General features: G+C 47.4%; 1 pseudogene; it reads right to left on the bottom strand.

Annotated features, from left to right (window-relative positions):
- Positions 1-6,268: 6,268 nt before the first annotated feature.
- LOC113884950 lies at positions 6,269-6,621 on the bottom strand (annotated as a pseudogene).
- Between the last annotated feature and the right edge of the window lie 12,591 nt (positions 6,622-19,212).

The raw sequence follows: 19,212 nt of genomic DNA, 5'->3' as shown, positions 1-19,212 counted from the left end.
GCAGGGGCCTAGGGTTGAGGGATGGAGCTGATTCTCCCAAGATGTTTCCTAGCCTCCAGGCAACGGGCTTTGCTGAGTCATCTCAACCTTTCTGCCAGAGACGAGAGCACAGAGATCCAAGTGCATCCGTTCAATACAGGGTTTAGAGCTTTGAGTCATCATGGGCTAGGTAGTGTGGGCAGAGAGGATGCTGGAAAGGTCTCAGGAGTCACGGGAGGTCATTGAAGAGACCAGGCAAGAGCTTTAATACCTTCCCAGTGGGTCTATTTCTCCCCACATGTCAGTGTTTCTCCAAGAGTAGACTGGTTTATATCAGCTTCTGAATTACATACAGACTTGGCTCAAATGTTCAATTTGGGGGCCCTTATCTGAATCAGAAGCCCTGGTGAGTGGGGCTTGGGAAACTTGCAACTTTAAATAGTGCTCCCTGGGTGATAGTTTGAGACACTGCACACATTCCTGTAATTGGGCCCATATGTCTTCTCTTTAGGTACACTGAAGGCTCCTGAGTGTAGGTCCTATGTCTAAGGCTCTTCTTGTCTGCCCACTACACACACAGACAATTGGCTGCTGTACAGTATAGATTCACCAAAGTTGAGTGCAATGATAAAATGCTGACGGATGGACCCTGCTTATACTCTGCCCCCTCCAACAAGACATCTGATACTCATTCATTCCTTCATTACGCTTTTATTTTGCAAATACTTATTAGTGCTGTCTCAAGACAAGTCCCTGGGCTAGGCGCTGAGTCCCGAGACAAGGAAAGCGACAGAGAGGCAGAGACTCCGGAGGAGGGAGCCAGGGGTTTGCAATGATGGGAGTGAGACTTCTTGGAAGAAAATCTTTTCCCAGAACAGGGAAGGTGAAAATCCCTTAGGAGGCTTTCCTCGGATGAGTTATAATTTCTGCATTGCTCTCTCTCTCCAAATGAAGAAAGACATCTCAATTCCTTCCTAATTCCCCAGCTTCAGGGCGCAGCGGGCAGTTTGAAGACTCCTGGAGTCAGGAGATAAAGGGAAACATTATGTTCCACTGGGTCCCGTTTTATGTTTATACCATCAACACGGGGCTTGGGGCTTCCCCGTTTCTCTTTCCCTCCGCCAAGGTCACCAGGAAGCCTGTGGGCTCTTTGATGTTCAAAAGACGTGCCTGGTCCTCTGTCTTGAGTGTGCTGCTGGCCGCCGTTCCCCATTCAAGTCGGGGCAGAGGGGGATCCTCTTTCTGGGGCAGATCCAGGGCCCTTAGGAGGAGGACAAGCATGTTCTTTTATGACTGCGCCCCCTGTGTTTCTGGGTCTCAAATGGAGTTTTTGACCTTTCCTCATTTCCCTCCTCTCAACTTTATTCCTGATCAGAAACCATCTGCTGAGTTCTGGCTGTACGCAAGTAGCAAGACATGCAGGAAGCCAGCAGACCCTCAAGTTTAGGCAAAACTCACGAGGCCACCCTGAGCATGTATCTCCAAAGCACAGACCATCAGGAATCTTAGACCAGCAGGTGCCCACAATCCCATGAAGGAGCAAAAAGCAGGGTGGGGAACCACCCACCCCATCTCCATTAGTTAAATCATTTCACACTGTTTCTAGGCTGTCCCTGTGTCATATGATGCACGGGGTCTACATCTCCAGCAGTTGTAACCAGAGGCCCCTCTTGGGTACCAGTGAAGACTTGAGACTTGGCCGGCTTAGCAGAGATGCTTTGGCCGCTCCCCTGGCCGGGCCACAGCAGGAGCAGGAGACAGCTGAGCAGGCGCTCATCCCTGAGAGGAGCATGGTATAAGGAAGGGAGGGTACTGGTCAGCTTGCATCCCCTGATCCTCAGGGAGGTGGATTCAGAGCAAGAATATATCTGTAACAGGGGAGGCAGGGATGTCACAGCATCCTCAGAAAGAGGTGCAGAGCTGGCCTCAAAGACAAAGGAACACAGTTTGGGAACTGGAACTGTGCAGCTCTAGTCACCAGGTTGCATTCTGCCTTCCGCCCGCTGCTCGCCGTCCTTGTGATTTCCTGGTCCCCACGGTTCTGGTGACGCAGAATGCCTTCCTCTCCACTTCCGGCACACAGGTGACTACCAACAGACCACCACCCTCCATCCTTTATGTGTTTTATTCTGCTGTCTCAGGTCTGCTGCTCCTCCCAACACTGCTCACTCTTGGGCCCTCATGGTTTGTCTTCTTTCTGTGTGTTTTTTTGCGTCCCCATCCCCCACAAACCTAGCTATTGACTCTCTTTCCTGTCTTTTCTGTTAAAGTCCAATAGAAGGAGCATTTGACTGGATAAGTGAATTGTCATTGTCCTTTCTGAGCCGTGCACTTTGGGCTGAGCTGCTTCATGGGCAGCTGGTCAACCTGTTGACTGGCCAACTGAGAAAGCTAGAGGCAGGGCTCACCCCTGCTCCATTCAGCTCAGCCAGAGGTAATAATGACCTCACCAGGACAGTGCATTTGAGAAAGCATCTCAGGCTTGTTCTCCATATGAATGTGTTGCATTGAGCAGTTTTCTTAAGAGGGGACCATGGTTACAGCTGCCATTTTGAAGAACGGTCTGCTTAGTGCGGTGGGTTTGGGGGGAAGACAGACAGACCTGGGTTTGGATTATTGCTCTAGTTAGCAGCTGTACCTTGGGAAGTTTACTTCCGATCTTTCCAAGCTCATTTCCACACTGTAGTGATGTGTAGGTTAGGGACAGATTATGAAAAGTAACACCCTAAATAGCTTTTATATGGCAGCTGTATCGGTCTGTCTGATTCTGGATTTCCACGTCACTGACTTTCACATCATTTTGGCATCAGGAGCCCATTTCTTGATTCAAGCCCCATGGTTCCTACCATGCCAACACTGGTGGCGAAAAGAAGAATAAAGTAGGTGTAGAAAAAGCGTCATTAAGAAACATTCAGAATACATCCTTGATTGTGTTGTAAGGTCTTATCTGAGTCTGACTGGAAATATTAGGCAAGATTTAAGATGTTTCCTCTAGTAGTTCAACAAGAATGACTTTAGTTGTTATATCGGAAATGAGAAACCAGACAAGTTTTCTTCTCTAGTCTCCTTCAATTAATTGATTTAAGAACATCTGCAATACCTTTGTGTAAGACTATCTGAGTAAAGACTTCGGGGAACAATGCAGGCTGTGTAGAGATACATCTACACAATAAAACCAGATCCGCAGTCAGAAACCCTAAGGTCTGGTTATCAGTGTTTTGCAATTAATTGGCTTAGAGTCGTGATTGATGCCCAGCGAGCCATAATCAGCTGCAATCAGGAGAGATCTAGAGAAGAAGCAGGTCAAAACCAAGACATTCTTCCCTAGATATGATCATTGAGAAAGAAATATGGGTGATTAGCCTCGGCATCTTGATCACCTCCCTTGGCTAGTCTGGCACAAACCCACTCCTCCCCCTGCCTTCTTCTTCATTTCAGGATTAAATCCAGGCTACCAGACAGAGCGTCTAGCCAAATCTTTCATGTGAAGAATTCCTGGATAAACTGCATACAGTACAGCCCAGTCTTCTGGATATCAACATGATTTCCCACAAAAGGAAGCCCTGTGAGCAGATAGCTCATGTGGATCACTGATGGACGGCTTGACTTGCATCAGGCAGCAACTCTCTGCACCCGTTTTGAGACCCTGGGACCAGGTTTCATGAAGCTTCTGTAATGGATTATCCTGAAGGAACAGATCAAGGTGGCCCTCCAGCATCAATGTCCCCATGGAAGTTTTTTTTGACGGTGACCTAGGATTCGTAGTGTCACAAGGCTCCAAGTCTTAGGAACTCATGCTAATCACTCAGGCTTGTTGACAAATAGGGCATCAGAAGCACTGATATCTCTGATCACATGAGTAAGAGTATACATTAATACATGTAGATTAGATGGATAGGTAGATACAGAGAGAGCTATGTCACATTTTAGAAAACGTGCTTGCTTTGGTAGAGATGTGTTTTGGTAGAAAATATTTTTCCAGTAGGTGACAAAGCCTACAGGGGAGAGAATTCTTTTTCCAGAAGGCCATGATGGTGATTTTTAGTAGTAATAGTGGAGGCATAAAAATGAGAAGCTACAAGAACCTTCTTTTCAGTTTGCTGTAGAAGAGATAAATCACAAATCGCTAGGCCCTGAGGAGGTGAACCCCAGACTGTACAGACTAAGAGACAACATGGAAAATTCTATTGAAAGCCCTCTTTTCCCACTTAGATTCCTGATGGATGGAAGGAGTTGGGAACATCTTTATTTTACACTGATTTATCGATGCAACAAATATTCCTAGAGCAGTGTTATTAAGAATTGTTGTAAGTGTTGAGAATTCAGAAGCAAGACAGAAATTTGCCTGTTAATGGAAATTTAGACAAAATATCCAGTTTTTCCCATGACAGATAGTGCTGTTTGAACATTTTGCACTTCCTCTGAGCCTATAGAGAAACTTGTGTTTCTCTATGATAGATTGTTAGAAATGGAATAGCTGGGTTACAGAGTTCGTACATCTTCAGCTTGACTATATATATCCCTAAATCCATCTGTAAAGTGGTTGTTCAGATTAAATTCCTGACAAAAGATATGAGTTCCTGTTACTCCATATTATTGCCGATTCATCACATTGTCAGACACTGTAAGTTACGCATTAGTATTTCACTGTGGTCTTTTTTATTTCCTTGACTGCTGATGTGGTTGGGCATTTTTCATACATTTATTGGTCATTTGGATTTTCTTTTTTCAGATTCTCTCTGGAGGAATTTGTCCTACTTTGTTCACCCTTTCCTGTTTCCAGAAGGGTGAATACTTTCTCTGTCGTGGAATATGCTATGCTAAGTCACTTCAGTTGTGTCCTACTCTGTGTGACCCCATAGACGGTAGCCTACCAGGCTCCACCGTCCCTGGGATTCTCCAGGCAAGAACACTGGAGTGGGTTGCCATTTCCTTCTCCAATGCATGAAAGTGAAAAGTGAAAGTGAAGTCGCTCAGTCGGGTCTGACTCTTAGCAACCCTATGGACTGTTGCCTACCAGGCTCCTGCATCCATGGGATTTTCCAGGCAAGAGTACTGGAGTGGGGTGCCAGAATAAGTTTCCATAAATATCTGGATGTGTTTCTGGACTGTCTGATCCCTTGTATATCTCTCTCTTCCTGTACCAACACTTCTCTGTCTTGATTAATATAGTTTAGGACTTGCCTGGTGGGCCAGTGGTTAAGAATCCACCTGCCAATGCAAGGGACAAGGGTTCGATCCCTGGTTCGGGAAGATTCCACATGCTTTGGGGCAACGAAACCCAAGTGACACAACTACCGATTCGGCACGCTGGAGCCCATGCTCTGCAACAAGAGGAGGCGCTGCAGTGAGGAGCCCGTGCACCACAGCTAGAGAGTGACCCATCTGCTACTAGAGAAAACCCACGCACAGCAATGAAGACCCATGGCAACCAAGAAGAAATAAGTATGCTTTTAAAAAGCAATATTAAGTCATCCTAAATCACTTTGGTCTATCCTTAGAACACAAGTATGAATTAACATTGTAAAATTTGTTAATATATTTTACATCAGCAAATGCAATGAGAAAAGCCATATGTATTAGTCTGTGAGGGTTGCCGTTATGGAATACCGCAGACTGGGTGGCTTAAACAGTGGTACTTAATATTCTCACAGTTCTGAAGGCCAGAAGTCCAAGACCAGAGTGGGAGCAGCTGTGGTGTGTCCTGAGAGCCCTCTCCTTGGCTTGCAGTTGCCCCATTCTTGCTGCTTCTTCAAGATAATTGCTCAGTGCCTGTGCACCTCTGGTGTCTCTCTGTGGGTCCTAAGCTCCTCCTCTTACAAAGTTTACCAGTCAGAGTAAAGTAGGGCCCATCCGAATGGAAGCATCACTGGCCATCCTTCCTGGCAGCTCTTGTCAGTGTCAGCCTCCTCTGCTCAGCCCTGTCCTGGATGGTGGAGCTTTTGCATGGTTTTTACATGTGAATGGAACAAAAGAAGGACTTCAGCCCCACTCAGGCTGGCCTATCTCCCCTGGAGTGCCCCTTCTCATCCTTCCCTCCCATCCACAGCCCGGCTCCAACCTCATCCCTTTCAGGTGACCCTGGACCACAGCAATCTCGGCACCCTCTCCTAAATGCCTTGAAAGTTTCTTGTCTGCATTATTCCTTTACTTTCCACCATATATGTTTCCTGATGTCATGTCTTCTTTTTTTTTTTTTTTTTTAAACTCAGGACTTTATTATCCCAAGTACAAAGGGCAGGTCTTCACAAAACAAGCGGGAAAGTTCTGATGGCAGGGAGGGGGGCCTCTACTTGCAAGCAATGTGTGGGTTTTGTGAGACTATGGTGACCGAGTACTTGCACAGGAGCATCTTTGAGATGCAGTGGTCCTTGTTGACTGGCTTGGACTTCTTGCCCTTGCCACTCTTGGGGACCTGGGTCCACATCTCCTTCAAATTCTCTCACATGTGTTGAACGCCCTCATCCAGCCCAGGAGCATTCTGTTGTTCTGGTGGTTGATGAGCCCTTGGGTGCTGTTTTTGACCGACTGCGTGAGCACAGAGAGTGGCCCCAAGTTCAACTCCTCCTCCTCCCACTCCTGCAGCTCCTCCAGGGTCACCTGCCTCCCAGGCTTGTTGAGAAGGCTCACGGTGGTGGCCATGCCCTCTAGTCACTACCATCCGCAATGCTTTGACCTTTCGAAAAGAGAGCAAGGGAGAGCCCACGTGTTCTATTGTTAATTTAGCTGCTTGTAATGATAGGTTTTCTGTGTTCATTAGGTAGTAGGTCTTCTCAGAGTAGAGATCAGATTCTTACACGGTCCACAGTAAGTGTTCATAGTAGTTATTCAATCAGTACTGCTTGAACGTATGTATGAAGGCATTCATAAATGAACCAATGGGTGAATGAAATATAAGGAGACCGTACACACCCTAGCTTTGGGGGTGCTTCTTGGCAATGGCTTGGTACTCAAGGCTGGAAAAAGTGCCAGGACTCCTCGGAGCCCTGAGCACATGTAATTACTACCCTGTGGATGAGGTTTCTGCCTAGCATCCATCTAGGGCTTGCTTTGCTAAGGAATTCATCGTGTCATTAACTCTGCCTCCCTCCCAAGGGTAAATGGGATCCCTGACACCGGGGTCCTCATGACCCTCAGCTTAGTGAGTGAGCAGAGCTCCATGTTTACTCAAATCCTGTCTCCGAGCAGCCAGTAGTGAGGCGCTGATTAACAGCTCTTACTGTACATGGCAGCGGCCCTCAATCACTTCCACATGCCCTGACTTCATGTTCTATTGTTTCAGCCGCTAATTTTCAAAATCCCCTAGACAAGATCTCTGCTCCGAAACATGTGTTTTGGAGCTGTTCCTTTCTGCTGTGCGCGGCTACAAAACTTACATGTGGTTTAATTCAACAGCAGGGCGGAAAGGGAGACGTGTGCATAATTTTTCTCCCTCCTCTCCTCCTCTGAGTCCCATTTCTGCCAAAGCCTTTGGCCAGGATCCAGAAATGGCACATTCAATAATACCCAATGTGTTTGGGTAATATTTCATAATTACATCGTTGTTGGGAAAATTGTTGCCTTGAGAGTAATTCCTATGCACAAACAGAAAGTCGGAGGCCCATGTGTCCCTTCGCGCTCCCCCCCTGCTAGCAGGGAGAGGGAGGCGAGGAGGCAGAAGAGAAGAAAGAAGGGAGAAGAGGAAGGAGAGAGGAATATGAAATTTGTCTGTTTGGCTCTCATAAGGGGACGCATTAGAGAAGATTTATAACATGGTGAAGGATGAATATTAACAGCTTTTAGGAATCCCGCCAATTCTATGCTTGGAACTGATTTTCTTCAGAAGGTAAATAAAAAAACCCCACATCTAGGTTTCCAGAAGATGGAGGGGTAGATGATGCTGTTGACTGGAAACTTAGGAGATGGCCCGTGTTCTGCCCACACTGCATTCATGAGCAAGCCCCAGTGATCGCTGGTCAAACATGGCGCCTTCAGGTAGCCACTCTTTCCAGGCTCACCATCTGCCTGGAAGCTGGTTTCTGAGGTTCCAAGGAAGCGAATGCACAGTTAGGAGGCCCAGAGGAAAGGCTCTGGGATGTGGAGGGAAGGAGGGCTGGTAGAATGCCAGGTTAACCTGGGGGGTCTGGTTAAATGGCGATTTCTCAGCTGTGACCTCCAGGGTCTGTCTCAAGAGCAGCTTCTCCCCAGGTTGTGTAGAAAACACTGGGGAGAGTGTTCAATCAGCATACAGTTTCCATGTCTTCCCATCAGGAGCTTCTCTGCACGCCTGTAACTGATGTTTTTGGAAAAGTCTTGTGCAGACCTTCCCTCTAAGTGCCTTTCATTTTAGATCTAAACTCTTGGTATGAGATGCCAGCTCAGTCCCTGCAAAGATGCCATCACCCCGAAGAAGAGACCCCTGCCCAGGGCAGCCACCTAGACGAATGCTCTCCAGGGACCACTGCAGAGCCTGGCAATGAAGAGGCGACCACAGTCCATGGCGTTTGGCCTCAGAGGTCGCTGATGGGTTATTCTCGAGTGAGTGCTGACTTGAATTGGTGACAGTAGCCAATGTGCTTGTCTTCCTGACATTTCCAAGCAATTTGGGATGGATCATTCATGCAGTTTTAGCCAAGAGGAGGTTTTGGTTATGGCCCAAGATGTCATTGATTAAGAACAAAACAAGTAAAGATCACATTGAAAGCACTATACCCGAATGACCATCATCAGTGGCCAATCTTCTAAAACAAAGCAAAGTCAAACCTCCAAACAAAGTAAGCCACCATCTACGAGGCAGCATCTCCTGGTGCCCTCTGAGGATCTCTGCTTCCCACAACACCTCTATCCAATTGGATGGTAAATTCCAAGAAGGCAGGTGTCCTGGCCAGTCTTGCTCTTTATTAAATTCCTAGTAGCTAGTACTGGAATGGAGAAGGCAATGGCACCCCACTCCAGTACTCTTGCCTGGAAAATCCCACGGACAGAGGAGCCTGGTGGGCTGCAGTCCATGGGGTCGCTGAGGGTCGGACACGACTGAGCAACTTCACTTTCATGCATTGGAGAAGGAAATGGCAACCTGCTCCAGTGTTCTTGCCTGGAGAATCCCAGGGACAGGGGAGCCTGGTGGGCTGCCGTCTATGGGGTCGCACAGAGTCGGACACAACTGAAGCGACTTAGCAGCAGCAGTACTGGAATATAGTAGTCCCTTAAAAAATTCCTGATGAACAAGTTTGCACATTAAAAATAATTAATTAGAAAAGAAACCAGTGGACCTAGAGACTGTCATACTGAGCGAAGTAAGTCTGACAGAGAAAGAGAAATATCATGATATCTCTTATATGTGCAATCTGAAAAGAAATGATACAAATGATCTTATATTTACAGAACAGAAACAGAACTCATAGAGAATGAACTTATGGTTGCCAGGGGGAAGAATGTGAGGAAGGGATAGTTAGGGAGTTTGGGGTGGACATGCACACATTGCTATATTTAAAATGGATAATCAACAAGGACCTACTGTATAGTACAGGGAACTCTGCTCAGTATTATGTGGCAGCCTGGATGGGTGGGGAGTTTGGAGGGAAAATGGACACATATATACGTATGGCTGAGTCCCTTTGCTGTCCACCTGAAAGTGTGACCACACTGTTAATTTGCTACACTCCAATATAAAATAAAAAGTTTTTTTTTGTTTGTTTAAAAAAAGAAAAGAAACCAAGCAAGCAAACAAAACCAACACAACCAGGGACTAAGATCTGAAGGGGAATTTTCAACTTCATTTAAAGAACAGTATGGAGCCAGGCTGGGCTTCCCTGGTGGCTCTGATGGTAAAGAATCCACCTGCAATGGGATTCAGTCCCAGAGTCAGGAAGATCCCCTGGAGAAGGAAATAGCAATCCACTCCAGTATTCTTGCCTGGGAAATCCCATGGACAGAGGAGCCAGAGGGCTACAGGCCACTGGGTCTCAGAGTTGGACATGACTGAGCAACATAGGAGCTGGGTTAAGTACCATTCTGCTCTGCTTGTGTGTAACTTGCCCTCCAATCTATGTGTGGGTGGGACGGTCTGTTTTCCCCTCCAACCTGAGAATATTTCTAAACGTTAATATCATTAACCTTCACGAACCTTAGCTGTTTCAGATGATTCCTGGAGCAACAGATAAATAATTCTCAGTCACTCAGCCCCAACCTGTGGTACATCATGGAAGAACTGATGCAGACTTATTTTCATAAAGTTTTACACTTAGGGAGGGTAAGTAATTCTTCTCTTGGGCCAGAGCCATGGACCAAATGATTTGGCCGCCATTTTCTGAATTCTCGATGTTTCTGAGGGTGAGGAGCTTGGGCCTCCTTTGGGGAGGATGGAGCCACCTACCCCACTTCAGGCCTGGAGCTTCCCTAATAGGAACCAGATGGTGGGTTTGGATTGATCCAATTTACAAAGCATACAGCTGGGGCTTTCAGCAACCCCTTCTTGCATCTAACCAAACTCACGAAAACTTGCTTGCGGTCTGAGGCCTTGCCTCATCCGAAGCCTCGGTGAAGTGCGTGTCCTCTCCCCAGTCTGTGTTGCCGCCCCCCACCACGACAGACTGAGAATCCAACAGGCTTGGGTCGGGAGCAGAGCATTTAGAGCAAGTCACACAACAGGCTTCTGAGTTGGGTACCAAGCCAAACACGACCTGATTTACAGGAACTTGGGTCCCCCTCCCCCTCGTAGAGCACGCCCACTCCCTGTAATTGACCTGGCTGGAATTCTTGCCACAGAGATTACAAAACTGGGAGCAATTAGCTGGAGATATTCATAGGTTCTGTCATGTACAGTATTTGTAACAAAGCCTTCGATTGAATTCCAAATGGAGAATTTTTATTCCTGGAGCCAAAGAGGACTTTGTTCTAGGGTTTACATCATGAAACTATTTTTAGAGTCCAAGTCTGCTCTGGCTGGGGGAACCAATGTTCCCTGTCCTTTCCCGGATCCTTGGTGCCAACACCCTTCGGTATCAATTCTTTTCATTCCCCAGAGCTGGGCATGGGGCTGGACATGACTAGGGAAGGAGGAAGGCTTCAAGGGGGTCAGCCTGGGGTGGGCGGCTGTCTCTAGGGGACTCCAGAGGGATGGGGACCAGGATCATCTCAAGACCCAGCCTAAACGGACAAATTGTTGAAAGCTCCTGGAAACCATGGTTGAGAGTTTAAAAGCCTGAAGATGGCCGTCTATCCTCTCCTGTCAAGACAGAGCAGGAAACATCAGTTTTGTATCAAGAAAAGTTCTTATCATTTCCCAGCATCCTAGAGACCTCTACACTCTCTGTGCAGGGTCTGTTATAGGAGCAAAGATCTGAGTACAAGAGGTTGTTGTTCAGTCACTCAGTCACGTCCAGCTCTTTGCAATCCCATGGACCGAGGCATGCCAGGCTTCCCTGTCCTTCACTATCTCCTAGTTTGCTCAAACTCATGTCCGCAGGCCCTCAAACCTAACAGAACTCCTGTTCCTTCTATTTATGTGTATGTACTTCTTCATACTTTTCACAGCGGTTTTATCCATCTCTCTTAATGTGATGTCTAACTACTGTAAGTGGAACTTGGGATTCTAACGGTTAGAGCAGGCAGACAGCTAGGTATGAGCAGAGAAATGGAAGCAGGGGCCACGGGGCAGGAAACCATGCATGTTATACACGGCAGGAATCCATAGGCAGACAATGTCAGCAGGGACCTTCAGACTGACAGGAAGCCACACCTTTTGGTTGATAAAGGTTCCAGGGGTGGACGGAGAAAGGTTGGGAAAGGCGGGGGTCTCCTGAGTCTGAATGTAACCTGCTGCTCAGTGTGTTCTCATTATAAGATTAGCCTTACAGATAAGGAGGGCCCATGATGCACTTTGACACATCTGATCTAAGCTAAATAGGGATAAACCTGCTCCTCCCCTCAGGAAAATGCAGCTGGGATGAAAATCAGGGAAGTTGACCCCCAGACTCCTTCCCCAGTGAATATTCCGCCCTTTCCTTTGTACATTCCTCATAAGGCGCTTGCCAAAGGGTCCCAGGGCAGCAGCTCTTCACCTGTCCGCCTGTTCTTCCTCAGAGCAAGCTGTGCTGTGCTTAGTTGCTCAGTCGTGTCTGACTCTTTGCAACCCCGTGGACTGTAGCCCACCAGGCCCCTCTGTTGATGGGGATTCTCCAGGCAAGAATACTAGAGTGGGTTGCCATGCCCTCCTCCAGGGGATCTTCCCAACCCAGGGATGGAACCCAGGTCTCCCGCACTGCAGGCAGATTCTTTACTGTCTGAGCCACCAGGGAAGTCCTTGCTTAAATACATGTTCACTGTATTTTCTTAGGGCTTCCCCTGGTGGCTCAGATGGTAAAGAATCTGCCTGCGATGTAGGAGACCTGGGTTCCATCCCTGAGATCCCCTGGAGAAGGGAATGGCAACCCACTCCAGTATTCTTGCCTGGAGAATTCCATGGACAGAGGAGTGTGGCAGGCTACAGTCCATGGGGTTGTGAAGAAATGGACACAACTGAGCAACTAACACTTTACTTTCTTAACCTCTCTGCTAGTCTCCGCATTCTTTCTCAACCAAGAAAGAACCTTAAATTCACCGGCAGCATAATGATGGGGGAACGGAGGACCAGACAGGAGAAGTCATCTTCAAAGATCATTTAATGGGATAGCAGCTCAAGTTTCTCAACTCCTATTTCAGAGGTCTTTCCAGTAAACTGTGTAAGTCTGTTCAGCTGGGGAAGAGGTTTCTAGGAAGAGACTGTCCAGAGGGGAGAAATGTTCCTGCCTGAACCTCCTCGGAGCTGGCTGAGCTGGGTCACATCCTTCAAACATGCTGGCTGTCTTCCTTGCTGGCAGACTCTGGGGGCTTGTTTCCTGGGGTGAGAAGCTCTTCCCACTTCTCTCTTCCTCGTGGGACCCCTGTGCTAAGTGTAAGCTTCATGGAGCACTGGGTTGTGACTAGTTAAGCGAGCCCTGACACCCAGGGGTGTGCAGACTCAGGTCCAGGGCTGACCCCAGACCATGCAGAGCTAAAGGCACCTCCTCCAGAGAAACGTAGCTCCGGAGCTGGGCATCGCACTTGGGAAGGATCCCTGACAGCAGCCCGCCACCCCTGTTCCCTGGGTCAGGGCAGATGACCTTAACCATAACAGAAAGAGATCAAAGTGGATGCCAGGCTTCCCCCCATCAGGCAGGGAGTCGGGGAAATCACCTCTGGGGGTGATGGGGGGAGGGGCCTCCTTCCCTCCATACAGTGCTGGCCATACCACCTGACTCAGGAGTCCATCCCCTCTTGTTTTCCAGGCTGTGGGGGCCTTTGGAAGGAATGAGCAGGATTTCCCACCTCCCCTCAGGGGCAGCGGGGCTCTGTGTTCAAGGGAGCTGGACTTCCCTCACCCCAAGGGAGGAGCAAGTACAGGCTTGCACAGGGGAGGAGCTGGCCAATCCCACTGGGGGTTTTTCAGGTTGAAGATGCCCAGAGCGGAAGGATGGAGAGGTCCTGGCCCCCTGGGGGTGGGGACCTGTGCTCTGTGGGCACCCAGTGATAGGAGGTCCGGGACCCGGGATGGAATGCGTGTGAAGTCTGGGGGTGAACAGGAAGTGCCACGTCTGTTAGAGCTTTGAAGGGTTCTCGAGACTCCCTGATAGGCTTGGAAGGACGGGGCGGGAGAAGCAGAGCCTGGGTCTCAGAAGGGACTGGGCAGGCTTGGACCTCAAGCATCAATTCGGGGAAGACAGTGCTGAGGCAGGAGATCCTTCCTCACTTTCGGGATGCTGTGAACGCCGGAATTTTTTTTTTTTAATGGTCTGAAAAGAATCGAAACTGACTTAAAAGGTTGAGGGAGGTTGCAGATCGCTTAGAGAAATAAAGCGATGGGCTGTTTCTTGAGCCCATGATTTGTGGAGTAAATTTATACTGGGTACTAGCCCCAAGAGAAGCGTGCGTTCACCTCCCAGTCAGCCCACAGCTCCTCTGGGTTACCATCACCAGGACACACGCCAAGGCCAGCCTCTTGCCTCTATGTGCCCTTTTCCCAACATTTGGGGCTTCCCTGGAGGCTCAGATGGTAAAGAATCTGCCTGCAATGCGGGAGACCTGGGTTCGGTCCCTGGGTCAGGAAGATCTCCTGGAGAAGGGAATGGCAACCCACTCCAGTATTCCTGCCTGGGAAATCCCTTGGACAGAGGAATCTGGAGGGCTACAGTCCATGAGGTCACAAGTCAAACATGACTGAGCGACTAATACTTTCCCAACAAAACACAGGCAGATGATCTTTTTGGAAAGTATTTTTTTTTTTTTTTTTTGCAAAGCAGTCACATTTTTTTTTCATTAAAATTTTTTATACAATTTTAAAAGGTTACACTCATTTACAATTATTACGAAGTATTGGTTGTATTCCCTGTGTTGTACAATACATCTTTTAGCCCCCAGTGGTCTCTACCTTCCCCTCATCAACTCCTATATTCCCTTTTCCCCCTTCCCACTGGTCTGTTCTCTTCTGAGTCTGTATCTTTTTTTGTTATATTCACTAGTTTGTCACTTTTCAGATTCCACATGTAAGTAACATCGTGCAGTTATTTGTCTTTCTCTGATTCATTTCACTAGCACAATACCCTCCAAGTCCATCCATGTGGCTGCAAATGACAGCATTTTGTTCTTTTTATGGCTGAGTAGTATTCCACTGGAGAAGGAAATGGCAACCCACTACAGTGTTCTTGCCTGGAGAATCCCAGGGACGGGGAAGCCTGGTGGGCTGCCATCTATGGGGTCGCACAGAGTCGGGCACCACTGAAGCGACTTAGCAGCAGCAGTATTCCATTGTATATACATAGACCTCATCTTCTTTATCCATTCATCTGTACGTAGACATTTAGGTTGCTTCCATATCTTGGCAACTGTAAATATTGCAAAGCAGACACATTTTAAAAAGTTTTCATCTGATTTCATTCACAAAATATTCGTGGGACTGTAGAAAAGCTCACGGACAGATTTGCTTCTATTTCTTGAGGTCTGTCTTGACTTCTGGGAAATCAACTGGTTCCTCTGTTCACCCAAGACCTGGAGATTATGTCCTGGGCTTCTTGAGTTTGAGATGCTCCAGAATAGTGAGAAAAGGTAGGGAAAAAAGTGGAGAATGCGACTTGCATCTCTAAAAGTGCGAGCGGGCAGGGGCTGGTAAGCCAGCCCTTCTGAGAACAATGCCTATAAATGTTCTGTCTTGCCTCCGAGTCTTTTTGTGCCAACTTTCTGGGCTCCCTTGTAACCTTGAGCCTCAACTGATGGGCAGGGACTCTGCTTCTGCTTTTTCCTGAGTAGCAGAGGAGGTTACACTGTGACCTTTATTCTCAGACCTTAACACCGTCTCTGATAGAAAATGTGGTCAGGGACTTTCCTGGTGGTCCAGGGGTTAAGACCTCATGCTTTAAATGCAGGGGGCCTGGGTTCAATCCCTGGTTGGGGAGCTAAGATCCCACATGCTGTACAGTGTGGCCAAATAAATTACGAAAAAAAAGAAAACGTGGTCAAAAAGAAGACACTATTCTTTCCCTGAGGTGAAGGAAGGCTGCCACAAATCCAAAGTATTACTACCCCAGACCCTCTTTCTCCTGCTAAACCTGGAATTGATTCCGAGGATGCTTTTCAACATGCAATAGAAGTATTTCCAGTTCTAAGTTCTGATGTGAACTGTTTCAAATAGCTGTCCTTATTCTGAATGAAACTCAAACCAGGGTAACATTGGGCTCAGTTCAACCATCCCTATCTTTCGTTTTGAGTCTCTGACACAGAGAAATGGAAGACCCTCTTTGGACTCTCTATTCTGTGGTTGCATCAATCTCCCCATTACTCACTTACCTGAAAAACACAAAGGGTGTGGAGCAGACTCTGGAGCAGAGCAACGAATGCCCACCTCTATCTCTGCAAAGCCTCCCTCGGGGGCTAGCTCTGCGCAGTCCCCTCTTCACCAAAAGGCAGCATTCCTGAGCTGCTCACATGGGCTTGTGGGTCCTGGCCAGCTCTGCCCCCCTAGGGCTGGCTGTCTTTGTCATCCACACTTTGGGAATTAATGTCTGGAACTCTTCCATCTCGCTCCTCCATCTGTTGACCAGAGCCTGGATGATGGAGGCTCGCTTCTCTCCCCTGTACCACGCAGGGCACTCTGAGGATCCATCAGCTCAGAGTTCTCTCCTTCTAGGGCCCCCGAGCCAGCTGGCTGCACCTCCTTCCTTGGCTGCCATTGCTTGCGGGCTCTTGGGGTCTGCTGGCCATGACCTTCAGAGCCTGAGTTCCAGCCAAACCTCTGTTCTTTTTCAGTTTTCTCCTTGGCTCTTTCCTGTTTCCCTGAGCACTGCCCACTTTATTCTTTGGCCCTTCCATCCAGGCAAGGTTCCTATTCTTTTCCAGACAAAGAGAGTCATCATGAGCAACAGGATCCTGGAATAAAGTAAAGGGAAAGTGGCTTGAGTCCAGGAAAGCCCAGAAGCTTCAGAAGTGCTGTCAAGAGCATTGTTACCACTGGGCTGGCTGTGTTGGTTGGACAATGAGGTCGGACAATGCTAAACAGTGCGTGGGGCTCAAAGATTAGCAGAAAGAAACCACAGCAAGAAACTGGGAAAGATCTGGCCATGGTCACTTGCAGATGACGTATTAAAGTGTTGAAATCTCCCTCTAGACCAGGGATCTCCAACGCCTGGGCCACAAACTGGTCCTAGTTTGCAGTCTGTTAGGAACTGGGCTGCACAGCAGGAGGTGAGCGGTGGGCAAGCAAGTGAAGATTCATCTGTATTTACAGCCACTCCCCATGGCTCACAGGACTGCCTGAGCTCTGCCTTCTGTCTGAAGAGCTGCAGCATTAGATTGCAGAGGAGTGCAAACCCTGCTGTGCACTGCACAGGTGAGGGATCCAGAGTTCATGCTTTTTATGAGAATCATCCCCAAACCATCCTCCCCCCAAGTCTGATCTATGGAAAAATTTCACCTTCCACCAAACAGGTCCCTGGTGCCAAAAAGATTGGAGTCTGTGCTCTAGACTAAAGAAGCAATGGGGAATAATCCGCAGAAAATCAAGCCTCTGTGAATACTGACTCGCCTTAATCTCTCAGCTTTTGAAAGGTGGGGTAAGGGATATAGGGAACTCTTGCCCTGGCTTTAATTCTTTCTCCTGGGCTGAGCAGGTGAAAGGCTCCTGTTCTGGGAGCCTGGGAGAAATAAAAGGAAGAGGATGTTGGGCATAGCCAGATACATGCCTCAGTTATTAGGAAAGGATTCCCAAAGGGGGAAAAAAAATCCAAAAATAACCTAAGAGATTCCATGACATGTGAAAAGCCAACCAATAATTGGGAATAATAGCAATGAAGAGAACAAGAACAGTCATCAAAGAAACAGCATAACCACCATGAAGCTTGCTAATTAGCTCAGATTTTACAAGCGGTCATGCAAAAGATGGAAGAAAAAAGCACACGAGCTGGCCAATCCATATGAAATATGTCGGGGAGATTCAAGATCACAGTGAGCCGTGGATTGTAAAGTGTGCCAAACAACAAGACGGACTATTTGGAGTAAAGACATGACAATGAGATGAAGCCAATAATTGGGAAAGATTGTGTAATGGCTGAAGAACACAGCCTCTAGTTGGAGGACCCAAAAGAACTTTCAAGATCCACTTGTCTCTGGTAGAAGCTCTCTTCTCACACTTATGTTTAACTTATTGACATACAGAGCCCCATGCCCACTATTTCCCCCACTCTTAGCTTGTAATTATGATCCATTTACATACTGAATTTCCCAACCTTCTTTGCAGTGTAGGGGCCTTGCAGCTTGTCATGGGCCAGAGGGATATGAGCAGAATGAGATGTGAAGTCTTTAAGTGTCATCTCCTTAAAGAGCAAAGCCTGACTCTTCTGTCTCTCATTTCTGTCGCTGTAAATCCAGAGGTGGAAGCATGTGTGACCACAGGAGAGGGGACCCACTAGGTGGGCTCCCTGACCTTTCGATTAGAGCTGATTTACTACCCTGAATTGTGGTTTTCCTAGTAGCTCAGACAGTCAAGCATCTGCCTGTAGTGGAGGAGACCCAGGTTCGATCCCTGGGTTGGGAAGATCCCCTGGAGAAGGAAATGGCAACCCTCTTCAGTATTCTTGCCTGGAGAATTTCATGGACAGAGGAGCCTGGTGGGCTATAGTCCATGGGGTCTCAAAGAGTTGGACATGACTGAGCAACTAACATACACTCACACACACACACACACACACATACACATACACACACATACACATACACACACATACACACTACTCTGAACTACATAAGTTTAGATTTTATGAGAAAGAGACATAGACTTTAACTTATTAAGTCATTGTATCTGGGAGTGCTTTGTTACACCACTTAGCCTAATAAGCCTAAATGAACACAGAATCGAATCATCTCATTGTGTGGAAGAGGCAAAGAGACTGTGAGAGTTCAAGTGCTGACACACAGCCATCACAGTCCCTGTGGGGCTGGTGCTTTGTGGGGAAGTAAGAGTGAGTGGCATGGGGAGATGGGATAAGTAAATTGTTTCTGAGTGTGACAGCCAAATTTTGTGCAAAACATCTAACATATGCTAAGATTTCAAGTCAAGAGACTTGGAGAACCAGAACTCTGGATTTTCAAGTACTTGCAAGTTGAGCTCCTTGATTTTGCTCTCTGACTCTTTGTCCCAATACACACACACACACCCCACATTCCACAAACACATACCACACACACATCACATCACACACGCACACTATCTCTGTCATATCTAATTCATCTGTAGATCCATGAGAATATGATTATTGTGTGAAGTCCATGAGTTTTGGAGCTGTTTGTGATGCAGCATTTTTGGGGCAATAGACAACTTTGACAATTGCATAAATAATGAAAGAGTTCTAATTGTGATTCTAGTCATTAGGGAGAGATATAAGTTTATACAAGAGAACAACTTGACCTCATCTGGACAAGCCAGAAAGGTTTTTCTGAAGAAGGAATATATAAGTTGAGACCAAAAGCTCGAGTTGAAACTGACCAGATGAAGTGATTTTGGACTGAAAGAAAGGACATTCAGACAGAGGGAACAACAGGTGTGAGGTCCTGAGGCTGGAGATGTTCAGCGTCTTTGGAGAATGGAATGAAGGTGTAGTGCCTAAACTTAGGGGTGGAGGGGAAGAAGCAGCCGTGACGAAGATGAAGACGTGGCAGGCACTCAACCATGAGGTGCGTGGGAACCAGATT

The sequence above is a fragment of the Bos indicus x Bos taurus genome, chromosome 27 (assembly GCF_003369695.1).
Source record: "Bos indicus x Bos taurus breed Angus x Brahman F1 hybrid chromosome 27, Bos_hybrid_MaternalHap_v2.0, whole genome shotgun sequence".
Classification (NCBI taxonomy): Eukaryota; Metazoa; Chordata; class Mammalia; order Artiodactyla; family Bovidae; genus Bos; species Bos indicus x Bos taurus.
The sequence above is the reverse complement of the archived record's forward strand: the minus strand, read 5'-3'. Positions and strand labels throughout refer to the sequence as shown.